The sequence below is a fragment of the Tursiops truncatus genome, chromosome 19 (assembly GCF_011762595.2).
Source record: "Tursiops truncatus isolate mTurTru1 chromosome 19, mTurTru1.mat.Y, whole genome shotgun sequence".
Taxonomy (NCBI): domain Eukaryota; kingdom Metazoa; phylum Chordata; class Mammalia; order Artiodactyla; family Delphinidae; genus Tursiops; species Tursiops truncatus.
Window position 1 is genome coordinate 49,757,699 of NC_047052.1, and position 14,060 is coordinate 49,771,758.

Sequence of the window (14,060 nt, forward strand, 5' to 3'; positions counted from 1 at the left end):
CCTGTGGTTGGCTTGCTCAACTAACACCCGCCCTCTTGTGCACTGGAAAGAAATGCAGAGCTGGGAAGGCCCTCCTTGTTGGTTCCCTTCGTTCATCCAGGGAAACACTGCCTGAGCCCCTGCCTTGTGCCTGGACCTGTGCTAGGAACATCAACGTTGATAGGGACACCCCCAACCTGTCCTCATGGGGCTCACAGTCCAGTGAGATAGAGAGAACTATCAGTATAGGGGAACAACCCAGGGGTGGTCAGGGCTTGGCTGGAGGACCCGAAGGTGCTGTGGAAGCCTAGAGGGAGACTGGCAGGGCCTCAGGGAGGGCTTCCCGGAAGAGGGGACATCTGAGCTAGTATCTGAAAGAGGGAAAGAAGTTAGTCATTAAACAAGGACTGTGTCTTGGCTACCATGCCTGCAGTGCCAGCCATCATCCCCTTTGTTTAGAATTAGATTCATTCATTTATTCATTAGCAATTATTTATTGTGGGCCATTTTCCAGACTGAGGAACTAGCCAGAATTCCTGCCTTCAAAGGGCTCACACATAAAGTGGTGATAACAGGGACTTCCCTGGTGGCGCAGTGGTTAAGAATCCGCCTGTCAATGCAAGGGACACGGGTTTGAGCCCTGGTCCGGGAAGATCCCATGTGCCGCGGAGCAACTAAGCCCATGTGCCACAACTACTGAGTCTGCGAGCCACAACTACTGAGCCCGCATGCCACAACTAGTGAAGCCTGTGCGCCTAGAGCCCGTGCTCCACAATAAGAGAAGCCACCGCAATGAGAAGCCCACGCACCGCAATGAAGAGTAGCCCCGGCTCTCCGCAACTACAGAAAGCCCGCGTGCAGCAACAAAGACCCAACACAGCCAAAAAAAAAAAAAAAAGAAAGAAAGAAAAATGGTGATACCAATACAGAACTTCAACCCCTGATGGAGTGCTGTGAAGAAGTACTAGGTGTGCAACTATCTGACCCCAGTTGTCTGGGTTTGAATCTCACATCTGACACTCACTAGCTGTGTAACCTCTTTGTGCCTTAGTTTAGCAGAATAACAACTCTAACCTACTTGTAAGGTGTTCTGAGGGTTAAGTGAGTTAATATGTTTAAAGTGCTTTAGAATGTTGCCTAGCATAAAGTGCCCATTTTTATAAAAATATGAGGGTTAGGCCAAATCTGCGAGGCCACCCTGAGGAAGTGACTTCGAGTGAAACTTGAATGATAAGACAGGGTCGATGGGCTCCAAAAGAAGGGGAGAGGGGCATCTGGATCCAGAGTGAGCCCAGGCTTCTCTCTTCTCTAGGTGCTGCCAGTTCAAAAATTCCCCAAGATTGGAAGGACCTAGAATACGGCACTGGAGTTATGAACACGTATTAATTTGAAGTAGGGGAATCCGATGTCCCTTCTCCCGTTTTTCTGGTGTTCTCAAGTGATAGATCTCAAAATCACTTACAAACCAGGGCTTGCAGTGGCACCTAAAGAAAATCTGGCCCACGCATTGGATTTGTTTAGCCCACAGCGCTAAAAACAAACTTTAAAAAAAGTCATGAATGGGGACTTCTCTGGCTTTCCAGTGGTTAAGACTCCCGCTTCCACTGCAGGGGGCACGGGTTGGATCCCTGCTAGGGGACCTAGGATCCCGCATGCCACGTGGGGCGCCCCCCCAGAAAACAAGTCACGAGCATCTAAAAATCAAATTTCATGCATTAAAAGTGTTAAATTAAAAAAAAAAAAAGGGAGTCAATGGAAACGACCGTCATCAGTAATCAGAAAACCTTTATTTGATGGGATGCTTTAAAACTTGAGCACACTTCAATTTCATTTTATTTTACTTTTTTATAGATTTATTTATTTATTTATTTACGTATTTTTTGGCTGCATTGAGTCTTCGTTGCTGTGCGCGGGCTTTCTCTAGTTGCTGAGAGCGGGGGGCTACTCTTTGTTGCAGTGCGAGGGCTTCTCTTGTTAGAGAAGGCTCTAGGCATGCAGGCTTCTGTAGTTGTGGCACACAGGCTCAGCACTTGTGGCGCACGGGCTTAGTTACTCCGCGGCATGTGGGATCTTCTCGGACCAGGGCTCGAACCCGTGTCCCCTGCATTGGCAGGCGGATTCTTAACCACTGAGCCACCAGGGAAGCCCCACACTTCAATTTTTAAAAAAACATTGAGATATGACCTCAAAAACAAAACAAAACTTGAGCGCATGTAATTTTATTTATCAACGTTTATAGAGCAAGGCATGATTTTCAGCGCTTTACAAGTAGAACTCATTTAATTCTCCCTGCAAACCTTACTAAAGAGCTAAGATTATCATTCCATTTTTTAGATGAGGAGACTGAGTAAAGAAATGAAAAATGCAATAAGAAGCATAGCTTTTCTTCATGCATTCTTTGAATATTGACTGGGCTCCCAGAACGCTCATCTTCCAAGACCCGTACTTCCGGAGGGGTCCCAGAGGAACCCCTCTTCAGTTCAGAGGAATTCAGGGGTTACAGTGGTGCCCCTTCCCATCACTACTCTTTCCCCTCCGGGCTCTCGAACTGACATTTGATTTGCAGTCATTTACACAATGCCGACTTGGAGGCCAGGGCTGCATGCGGGACCAGGCCTCCGCGCCTCTTCCGGGATCAGGCGATCACAGAACCCAAAGCAAGTTGTAATAAGGCACTCGTTACCTGCAGATTTTCTTCTCTGCCAGGAAAAAGAGCACGCGCTCCTCAGCCCCGCCCCTTCTTCCGGATCGACGAATTGAGGCTCCTATTGGGCTAAGGCGGGCCACGCCTCTTCGTGTTCCCCAATCAACTCCTCCACTGGGTGCGCTCCCTCCTCCTCAGCCCCGCCCCATCGCCCCAAGTTACGTCGCCCCCTCTCTCCTCCTCCGTTTTCCCCGGGGCTGAGCTCGCGGCAAACCCACCGCCCCTTGCCTCTCATTGGCTGGTCAGGTCCCGCGCGAGCGGGATCGCGCCCTTCGCTCCCGCCCCCAAAGCTGGGCCATGCCTCTCCCCTCCCGCTTTCTCCAAGAGCCAGGGCGAGGAGGGTTTCGGCTGCTTCTGGCGCGCGCAAGGGTGCGCGCGCCTCTCGAGGACCACTCCCTCCGCCTCGTGCGAGTAGCCGCGGCGGCTGGCACCCCCTCCCGCGCACGCGCACTTGGCCACCCCATTCCTCTGCCCGGTCGCGGGTCGCCTCGCGCTCTGTCTCGACCCGCAGCCACCGCACTAGCGGCATTTCTTGGGGGCGCACGCGCACTGCGTCCTCCGCACCCGTTCCCTGTACGCGGCCGATGCAGTGGCAGTGAGTCCCTCGGGCGCGCACGCGCTCTCGCTTCTCCTCTGCCACGCGCCGGTTATCCCCTCGCTGCGCGCCCTCACGGGCCGTTATCCCCCTGCAACGGTCCCCGCGCCACGCACGCGCAGCAGCGAGGGGGAGCGCGCGCGGGAGCGGCGGCCGCAGGAAGGAGGCGCCGCCGCCGCCATTGCGAAGGAGGGAGGGAAGGAGCGAGCAAGGCTGGTCCGCCCTCCCCCTGGTTCCCGCCCCTCCCCCCTTCCCCTCCCCGCCCCCCGCCCCGAGGGAGAGCCGCGGAGCGGCGGGAGGAGGAGGTGGAGGAGGCGGAGGAGGGAGTCCGCGAGGGAGGGTCCGCCCGGCCCCCCGCCGCCGGAGCTGCCGCCGCCGCCTCAGCTGCCGCTGAACGAGGAGCAGCAGAACATGGCGCCGGGGCCGCCGTCGCCGCTGCCGAGATCCCGGAGGCCAGGGCCGCGCTGAGGGCGCCCAGCTGGTGAGTGCGCGAGCTCGCGGGCCCCGGCCGCGAGGCCGGGCGCCGCCCCGCTGCGGGGTCCAAGGGGAGGCGGGGACGGCGGGGCCCGGAGCCCGCGAACAATGGAGGAGCCGGAGGGGGAGGGGAGGGAGCGGCCCCCCAGCCCCCCGGGCCCCGCCGGCCCCGCCGATTCGTGCTGCGGCCCGGCCCGCCGGGGCCCGTCTGCCCTTCGGACTTGCCCCTGCCCGCCCAGCCCTGCTGTCGCCGCGTCTGCCCCCGCCCTCCAACCCATTGGGATCTCGGTGTCTGCCTCGGCCTCCCCCCCAACTCTGCTCCCAATTCTGCGCCTCCCCCTTCCCTCTTCCGCCCCTCAGTGATGCCCTTCGCCCCTCCTAGACTCTGCAGTGCTCAAGGGATCCACCTCCTCAGTGACCCTTCCGCATCCCTTAATTCTGGACCCGCACTTTGAGATTCGTGATTCTTCTGCCTTCTTCGATTCCGCTCTCACCACCCTGGATCTGCCCCCTTCTTTGACCCAATCTTCTGTTACCCTCCGCTGTTTCACCGCCAGGAGCTGTCCCTCTAGGACCTGCGGTTCCACCTCCTTGGTGATTCATCCAAACCCTGTTCGTCTTGGCACTGCTGCTCCCAGGTCTTCTCCTTGGACTTAATTCCACGTTCCTCTTGGGCCCTACTGCCTGCTGACAAACCCTGCTCCCCCCGCCATACCCCTGGACTCTCTGACCCTCGTCTGCCTCAGTTCAGTTCCCTGCCCCCTCTCGGACTCCGATGCACCATGCTTGCCTCCTCCCCTGCTCAGACCTTGCTCCCGTCTGCCATTCAGAGCCTTTCCTCTCTTCCAGACCTTTCTGCCTCCCCACTCTGCCCCTCATTCAATCTCAGATCTTGCTGTGCCCTCCAGCCTGCTTGCTTTCCGACTTTGCCTTCCATGAGGCAGCCTCCTCCCCCTTCTCTGACCCTGCAGCTCTCTCGTTTCTGCCTTTCACTTCTCTGACCTTTCTCCCGAACTCAGCCTCTCCGCAGCCTCAAGCCCTGCAGTCCCCAGTTCTACCCCAGTGTTCTCCTTGCTGTTTCCTCTCTTCCCCACCTCGTTATTGGCCCTCTTTTGAGCGGTTCCATTCATTTGCTCCGGCTTCCTTTGACCTGTCTCCCCTTCAGTACTTCTCTGTGTAAGGCCTGCTTCCAGCCTCTTTCTCCAAGTCCTGTCCTCTTCATTTTGGCCCTTCTTAGATTTGTCCTTTACCTCACTGAACCGTCGATAACTTGTCTCTGATCCATCACCCCCTTCCCTTCCCATTCTGCACCTCAGACTTGCCCCCAATCCTTTTTGCACCTGCTCTTTCATTTCTTCAGTTCCGCCCCATCCTCTCTATTTAATGCTTTCCTCACAGCTCTGCCCCTTTTGGAGCTGTCCACTTGTCCACCTATTTTTTGGACCCATTTTAACTCTTACTGCTGTCCCTTCTCGGTGTGGTCCTCTTTAACTCTGGTCATCTTGTGACTGCCTCGCACCTCTGTTGCCTCTCAGTTCCAAGTTTTCCACCTGATCTTCTATCCCCCCACCATTTTGATTCAGCTCTCAACCTCCACTCTCTCCTTCCTCGTATTTGTCCTCCCCTTTTTGCCCTACCTCTTGCCCCATTACTGAGTCTCCTTCCCCCTGCTCTGCCCAGTATAGAGATGTTTTCCCAATCATTCCTACCTGTCACTCCCCCCACCCCAGCTTCCTCTTAGAGCTATCTCAGTTCTGGGCTAGAGTCTCCCTCCCTTTTGTGACCCCTCTCCCAGATCTGTTCTTCACTGCCTTGTTTTCTCCTTCATCTTTTCTTTCCCCTTGTATCTTGCGAGGCTTCTTCTCTTCCCATTTAGTTCCTATCAGGTTTGCTTCTCCCAGCTCCCCTGCTTGACCTGCCCGTTCCCACTGGGTGCTTCCCTTCTTCAGGCATGCCTTGCTCTGGTCTCCATCCCTCAGCTCTGGAGGGGAAGGGGCTGGGCTGGGCCTCGGCTTCTGCAGGCTCAGGTTTAGACTGCAGATTCTCTCAGCTCTCTGACCCTGAGGGTTTTATCTCGAGGGATCCTGTGAGATCTGAGTAAATAGGTGGGGGCTGGTTGATTGGTTACTGCTCTCGAGTCTGGGAGTGTCTCCCCCATCTCCCCCATTTCTGCCAAGGTTAGTGGTGGTGGGAGTAGATCTCCTTTCCACTGCCCCGCTTTCTTTCCCGCTCCCATTTTGCTCCCCAGCCCCTTCGGGTCCCTGGGCTTTGCAGTTTTGTGTCCTTCGGAAAAGGAGAGTGCAGCTGCTCACAGGTCTGTCTTCTCTTTCTCACTTTCCCTCCCTCTTTCTCTGAGCTGTTGAGACAGTTGTACCCTCTCTCCCCTTCACCTCCAAGCCAGCACCCTTTGGGAGAATTTAGGAGTATGCTTTTTTGTTTTTTTCCAGCTGACAAGTCATATTTGTTTTACCTTCGGCTGGGAAAATGCCAGTTCTCGAGTTCTCCCCAGTCCCACCGGGGGCTGTGGTCGCACTTGCTGTTTACTGCTGTGGGTCTGCAGAAGCTGCCTAATGGCCTCTGGTTTGCTTTGTGACCTTTGGGAAGGGTGGTGGAAAGTGGGCTTATTTCTTTTTCACCTCTGCCCCAGGAAGGATTCAGCTTCCTGGTCTTCAAAATGGTGAGGGCCTGGGTTTGGAAAGCTCTTTGCAGTTGTTTGTTGAAACAGAGTGCCAAGTGTCACTTAGATTTCTGCCCTCTGGTATTGCAGGCGCTCCCAGCCACAGGAGTTGAATGCTGATAGGTAGATCTATGTTTGGGAAAGGGAGGGGGCTCATTGCTGTACCAGGAGTATGTGGGTGGACCCTGACACTCCCCCAGCCTTTTTTAAATTTTTTTTTTTTTCCCCCCGGTTCGTGGGCCTCTCACTGTTGTGGCGTCTCCTGTTGCGGAGCGCATGGCTCACGGGCCCAGCCGCTCCGCGGCATGTGGGATCCTCCCGGACCTGGGCACGAACCCGTGTCCCCTGCATCGGCAGGCGGACTCTCAACCACTGCGCCACCAGGGAAGCCCTCCTCCAGCCTTTTGACTGCCCTGATTTGGTAGAGTGAGAAATGGGTGCCAGGAACTGTCTGATATGATTGGGTTTTTGGTTTATTACCTGCGAAATGTACCTTTGCTGCCTTTTCCTTGAGCTTTAGTGATCTTATGTTGGGGGTGGGGTTTAGTAAATTCATTCAGAGGAAGAGGTGGTTTTTACAGAAAACCAGACAAGCATTTTCCTTCCTTACCTTGGGAGAAGGAAGCTTTTGCATGTTCTAGGTTTATTTATTTTATTTCTTGAGTAAATCAAAAGCCTGATTTTTTTCCCCCCTGTGGCCTAGGGCAATTGCATGTTAAAGCAGCCATCAAGCTGTGAAGGAGCGTTTACAGGAAGGACTTTATTTCTTAACTGAGCTATAATCAAACTTTGTTTACTTCAGCACTTATTTAGAATAGTTCTGTGTGAATGCTTGTGAAATAAAAAACATTCACTGTCATCTACAGAATTGAACCATTGACTCATCAAATGTTAGGGCATTTGTATGTGAGACGGTGAGGGGGGCTGGATAGTAGATCCATATGGCTCCTTTAGTTTCTGAGTTTTTAGGACTTTAAGTTTTGTGACAAGCAGAGTCTGGTAATTTTAATTATCTGGGGCATTTGTCTCCACCATTATTGACTTTAAGAATTTTGGTTTATTTCTGTTAGTTTCTGTTCATTTCTGAATTTTGGCCTTGTGAACCATGATTAATTCTCTGAATTTGTTTGTGTTTATGTTCCTCGTGTTGGTATAAATAGTTGTTTTGTTTTTTATTCTTAATGTGGAAGTGGCAGCTAATTAAGAATAAAAACAACTGTGTATGCAGTACTGCTTAAATTCGTGTTCCAGGGTTTTAACATCACTGGCAGCATAGAAAGTTTCTGCGTGCCCAAAGCTTACGTTTACATAATAGGAGGAGAGGAGACAGAAGAACAAAGAGCTGATTTTTCTTCCTAAACTGGTAACTGATGTTCCAGAGCTTGTCAGATTTCTCTGATGGTAGCAGAGGCTCCAACTCCTGTATCAACATTTGTTTTCATGAAGGAATTGGGTGCTACAGAAATCTGAGGTGGTAGCCTTGGCCTTCTGGAACATTTAATGTGCCAGTTGGGGGTGGGGTGTGGAGTGGGGGATGGCGGTAGACCTAGTAATAGGTCTTCAAGGGCTCTTGCCCTGCCTAGAAAATCTTTGTATTACTGGCCTGATTAAAGTTCCTGTCTTTTTTTTATACTAGCCTTTCTTTTTGGCTATGACCCCCTCCCTTACCCTCTGCCCCTTTTTTCTTGCCATGATGAAGGCCAAAGATTTAGGACAATAAAAAGATCAGAAATCCTCTTGATACTGGACACATGCAAGTTGTCCTTGTGCAGATCCATGGGCCTAATGGTGACTTTTGACAAAGGACAGTCTGGGAGGAGTGAGGGTTGCATAGGTGACTGTAAACTACAGCCTCATGGGTGTTTGGTCAGTCTGTATGTGATGAGGAAACACATCAGGTCAATACAGTTGGAGATTGAAAAGATGAGACTAGTTGTCTGTTTCCCTCTAGTCTTGTCTGCTTTCCCCTCTTCCGTCTGCTGTGGTGTTCTGAGAGGTGTTAGGTCTCTTGTAGGGCCTTCCTGTGATCTGCTTTGACTCTTGTCATTCACCAACTGGCAGTCTAAACAGTGTGTTAACATACTCAGTCACTGTGACATTTTATTTATCATCTAGTTCAGTCGTTTAAAATTTCTTTTCCACACTATATGAAATAGATAAACTTGGAGATTCTCTGCTTGAAGAGGGAAGGTGACCAGCGGAAAGCCGTTGGGTTTGGAACAACAGCTTGAAGCTCAGTGTGCCTCGTCTAGCCTCCTCATTTATAGTTGGGGAAATGGAGAGCTTGCAAGGGGCATGCTGACAGGCTTCCTGTCATAGTTGAAAAAGTAATGGGCATACGGGTAGGAGACCTTCTGGTCTAGGCCTTAACCTAATTAGAGGGACACTTGGACAGAATGCTTTACCTCTCTGGACTTCACATTCGTAGCCTGAAGTCTTGTGTGCCATTCAGCTCTGATTGTAGATTCTCGTCCTGGATCACATACCACATCAAAGCTGGGACTGGGACTGGGCTCCTGGTGCTACACTTAACCACTGCACCCCCCCCCCCCCATCAAATCCCGTAACCCAGAACGGGCCAGGCAGTGGGGGGGCTCTTTCCCCAGGGGATGCGGTACAATGAATTGAATTACCTTTGTTGTATGCTTTTTCAAAAATAAAATAAACACTTGCCTCTTTTTCAGGCATTCACATGAAGACTAGTTTATAATTTGGGGAGAAAGGGGCATCCAGACTGTATTAACTACATAACTAAGACCATATACCTCTTAAAAACAATATGGAATTTTTCAAGCTGAGTCATTGTTGACCTAGGCTCTCAAATAGCAGTGGTCTGAATAGCACTTGAATGCTGGAATTAAGAAATGCAAACAAATCATTCATGTTCATCTTCCTGAAAGTTTATTTCAATTTAATTTTTGATACTATGCTTTATCAGGCTTCCTCTATGAAGAATTCTTGAAAATAATACTTGGCATCTGTCAGTCTAATCTTCATTTATTTGCTTCGCTGATGTTAAGAGACACCATTAAGTTGATATATTAGCAGAGAACCAGCCATGAAGCATCCTCACAGGAAAGTAATATTTATTTTAGTTAAAAGTAGCCAGACTTGCCTATCTCCTTCATCCTTTTTGAAATGAGCATTTTCATTTTATGAAATTTGTGGCAGTTGTGATGTTGCATTATGCATCTATAGGTATTTCATACTTTTTAAAAAAATTAATTTATTTTGGCCGCGCTGGACGACATGCGGGATCTTAGTTCCCTGACCAGGGATTGAACCTGCGCCCCCTGCAGTGGAAGGGCAGAGTCTTAATCACTGGACTGCCAGGAAAGCCCTCATACTTTTTTTTTTTTTAATTATTTATTTGGTTGCACCAGATCTTAGTTGCGGCACATGGGCTCCTTAGTTATGGCTTGCAAACTCCTAGTTGCGGCATGCATGTGGGATCTAGTTCCCTGACCAGTGATCGAACCTGGGCCCCCTGCATTGCGAGTGTGGAGTCTTAACCACTGCACCACCAGGGAAGTTCCTACCCTCATACTTTTTTTGCTCTCCTAGTGTCTGCCTTCTTATTTGGAAAATGTTCTCTTGCTAGTCACTATTGTAATATTTGCGTTTGGTAATCAAACTTGAACAATTGAGAGGCAGCTTCCTATGGCGTAAACAATGTTGAATTGATAAAGAAGAAACCTGGGTTCTAGCCCTGGCTCTGCTGCTTACTAGCTGAGTGACTTTGGCCAAATCATTTTCACTTCTCTGGGCTACAGTTTCTTCATTAGAAAAATGAAGGGATTATTACCAGTTGGTTCCCATTATTTCCCATCATACCTAGCAAAATATCTTGTACATAGTAGGCCCCCACTACATACTTGCTGATTGAAGCCAAGCTGGTGCCAATGACTTTTTTTTTGGTGGGGGAGGGGGGGAGTTGGGAAGATGTGTACACTGACCATAATGGCTATTTTTAGGCTTGAAACTCTTAGATGGCATGCCCTCTTGGTCAGCATTTGATCCCTATACATACATACACACATACGTCGTAAGCGTCTTGATGAGGGCTACACAGCTAATAGATGCTAGGGCTATGTTATAAATCCATGTCTGTCTGATTCTAAAATTTGTGTTTATTTTATTAGACTGCCTTGCCTGTCTAGGACGTAAGAATAAGCTGTACTTCTAATCCATTGAGGAATTCATAGTCAGTTATAAACAATTAACTATGTATATAATATGGGGTGGGGTGAGGGAAGTGAATGTTCAATAGTCTATTATTAATTTCTAGCTGCTTTGGAGGCAGTCCCATATTAATCTTAAAGATTTTCATATTCAGAGACTGAACACACATTAGGTTCCATATCACAGTATTTTAAAAGGAATCCACAGCCACAAGTACCAGCTTGTCTTTCTAGTCAGCATATTGAAGAAGGTGAGCATTTTATTTCTGACCTGGATTCACACCCAGGTATAACAAAACTGTAAGCAAATTTGTCTAACAGAAATAAGATGGAAATGTTTGGTCACGTTATGGCCTTAAATCTATATTTTGGGACTTCCCTGGTGACCCAGTGGTTGAGAATCCGCCTGCCAATGCAGGGGACATGGGTTCGATCCCAGGTCCAGGAAGATCCCACATGCAGGGGAGAAAGTAAGCCCGTGTGCCGCAACTGCTGAGCCTGTGCTCTAGAGCCCGCAAGCCACAACTATTGAAGCCCGTGCTCTGCAGCAGGAGAAGCCACCATAATGAGAAGCCCACCCACCGCATCGAAGAGTAGCCCCCCCCCCCCCGTCGAAGCAACTAGAGAAAGTCCGCGCACAGCAACGAAGACCCAGCGCAGCCAAGAAAAAAAAAATCTATATTTTCTTTGGCAAATAGAAAAGTATCTGAATAGCTCTTAATTGATTTTCTTCTGAGAAGACTCTCTAGACAACTACAAATGTATAGCTAAAAATATACTTTGCCCCTTGACTTGTTTGTGTGGAGCTCCCTATAATACTTTTTTTAAAAAATTTCAATTCAGAAAGTTATTAAATAATGTTGGGGTGAGAGAGTGTTTTCCAGCTACAGCTAATAGCCTCCTGAAGTGTAAAAAAAATATTGTTGCATTGTACTTCTTCCCATCTCCATTTAAAAGAAAGGTCAAAACCGAGGCTTCATCTATTGCAGCCTGCACTGCTTAGGAATAAGACAAGGAAAATGATTACTGTTAATTGCCATGGGCAATTAAAAAGGATTCTTTGTTCAGTAACAAATTGATTGTGTTCAAATGAAAGTCAGCACTGCATTAATACAAGATTATTAGATTCTTGAAATCAGCATCTTCAGCTAGAGTGGCTTTCACTTCAAGGGAATTGTGTCACTGGGAGTAGTGTACCTAAATGCTTGGTGATTAAAAGTACTAGGTCTTGTACTTCCTTGGTGGTGCAGTGGTTAAGAGTCCGCCTGCCAATGCGGGGGACGCAGGTTCGAGCCCTGGTCCAGTAATATCCCATATGCCACGGAGCAACTAAGCCCGTGTGCCACAACTGCTGAGCCTGCAATGCCACAACTTCTGAAGCCCATGTGCTTAGAGCCCGTCCTCTGCAACAAGAGAAGCCACCGCAATGAGAAGCCCGTGCACCATAGTGAAGGATAGCTCCCGCTCTCTGCAACTAGAGAAAGCCCGCATGCAGCAACGAAGACCCAACGCAGCCAAAAATAAATAAATAAATTTATTGGGGAATAAAAAAAGTATCTCTAGGTCTTTATTTTTCAGAAGTGCTTATTAAGTTTTTAGGTGGAAGACTGGTAGATGCTGCTTTTGTAATATCATTTTTAACGGGCTGATATCATTGAATATTTTAATGCTGCTGACCTATAGGAAATTTCTTCCACTGATTGGTCAGTCAGTTGAGGAATGCACATAAAACCGTTGATAAATGAGGAAAAAGGACGCTGACTGTTGCGGGAGTGGGTTATGGCATATGCCTAGTATTAGTCAACAGCCATGAAGGCTTAAAAATGGTCAGTTGAGCTAAAGTACTTGTGATTTGATGTTGTATGTGTATATACAGGGAATACATATTTTCTTACGTACAGATTCCCTTAACATTTTTTCTTTTTGTTTACCTTTTTTTTAATTAAGGAGCAACTTACATGTAGAAAAGTACATAAATCTTAAGTGTACATTTCTGAATTTTCTACATCTTGTACAGACCCCTTTTTCATATGATGGGGCATAATTTCCTTTCCACACAATTGTTCCTAATTGGGAAACTGTTTGAGAGTCTCTATCTGTAAGGCCCTTCGGTCATGACTGCAGTATACAAATGTGAATGTGTGGGATCATATTTATAACTTTTCCAAGTTTGTTCGGGGTCATATACCTGATAATGAATGGGATAATAGTGATCTCGCACAAATTACAAGTGTCGAAAGCATCTTGTAATAACAGATCTTTCCTATTTGTGTTGTAATTCCAGAGTTTTTGGGTCTCTGTTTACTTGGAATTGAAAGGAAATAGGTATGGTCACTGCTGTGACATCATGATGGGACTGTCAGGCACGCAAACTGGTGTGAACTCTCTGGCAAGCGGTTTGGCAATGTTTTAAGAGACACAATCCTTGATCTAGTTATAGGTATCTATATGGACCAAAAACTAGAGATGAGGACCAAGATTTTATACAAAGATGTTAATTATAGTGATGTGTATTGGAAAGAAGAGAAGCAATCTAAATGTTTTAACTTTAAGGGAATGGTCACTTTATGGAAAAGTCTGGAGTCATGTAAAAAGGATGTTTTTGGAGAATTCTTGACATGGGAAAGTGCACACAAAATAAAATTAAGTATGAGAAAAAAGCAGGATATAGAACTATAAACAGTGTGGTTCCAGTTATTTAAAAATATATATGGGAAAAAGTGGAAGAAATATGCCAAAGTGCTGTTAGTATTTATCTTTATGTTGTAGAATTTTGAGTGATTAAATTTTTTTTTTTCTGAGTTTTCCCATTTTCCATGATTTTACTGTTTTTGATTCAGAGGAAAAAAAGGTTAAACAATTTTTTTTTTTTTGACATAGCAGTTGTATTGTTTGGTTTTTCTTGAAAACATGTGAAGGAAAAATTGAGCTGAAAAGCAAGAAATTAGTAATAGTGAGGTCTGTTGGACTCTAGTACCTTTGAAGGTAAGGCAGTTACCCTTTCTTAGCACAATAATTGAATTATAAATTATAGCAGTATTACCAGTTAATAACAGCAGTATGCTTACTGAGTACCAGGAGACTCCTGAGTGTTCCCTCATATGCTCCTCGCGGTAATCCTCTGCTCTGAGGTGGGTGATATTTCATTTTCTAGTGAGGGAGCTGAGGCTTCCTGAGGGAACTTACCCAAGGCCACAGGGCTGATAGGTCCCTGAGGCAGTCTGGTTCAGAGCCTTTGCTTGGAGCCCCTGCTTTCTGCCACTTTCTCTGGTGTGCTGTACACTTTACAGAACTGATTTTACCCCAGAAATGAGGAAGATAAAAGTCTACTTCATGGCTGATAGCTGTAGCTATACCAAGGTGTCCCCCACCCCACCATGCTTGTTTTAAAGGAGCCATTAGTACATTACTTTTTCCTTAACTTGGTCAAAATCAGGAATGGACATGGAA

At 47.9% G+C, this 14,060-nt stretch overlaps 1 protein-coding gene across 3 annotated transcripts in view; it reads left to right on the forward strand.

Annotated features, from left to right (window-relative positions):
- The first annotated feature begins 3,023 nt into the window (after positions 1 to 3,023).
- Positions 3,024 to 14,060, forward strand: part of ARHGAP35 (Rho GTPase activating protein 35) — a 122,396-nt gene continuing 111,359 nt past the window's right edge. For 2 of the 3 annotated variants that reach the window (XM_033845284.2, XM_033845283.2), the window contains exon 1: positions 3,032 to 3,759. The gene's annotated coding sequence lies outside the window, so the exon portion shown is untranslated. Of the gene's footprint in view, positions 3,760 to 14,060 lie in introns of all 3 variants that reach the window. The other variant, XM_033845285.2, reaches the window with a different exon arrangement.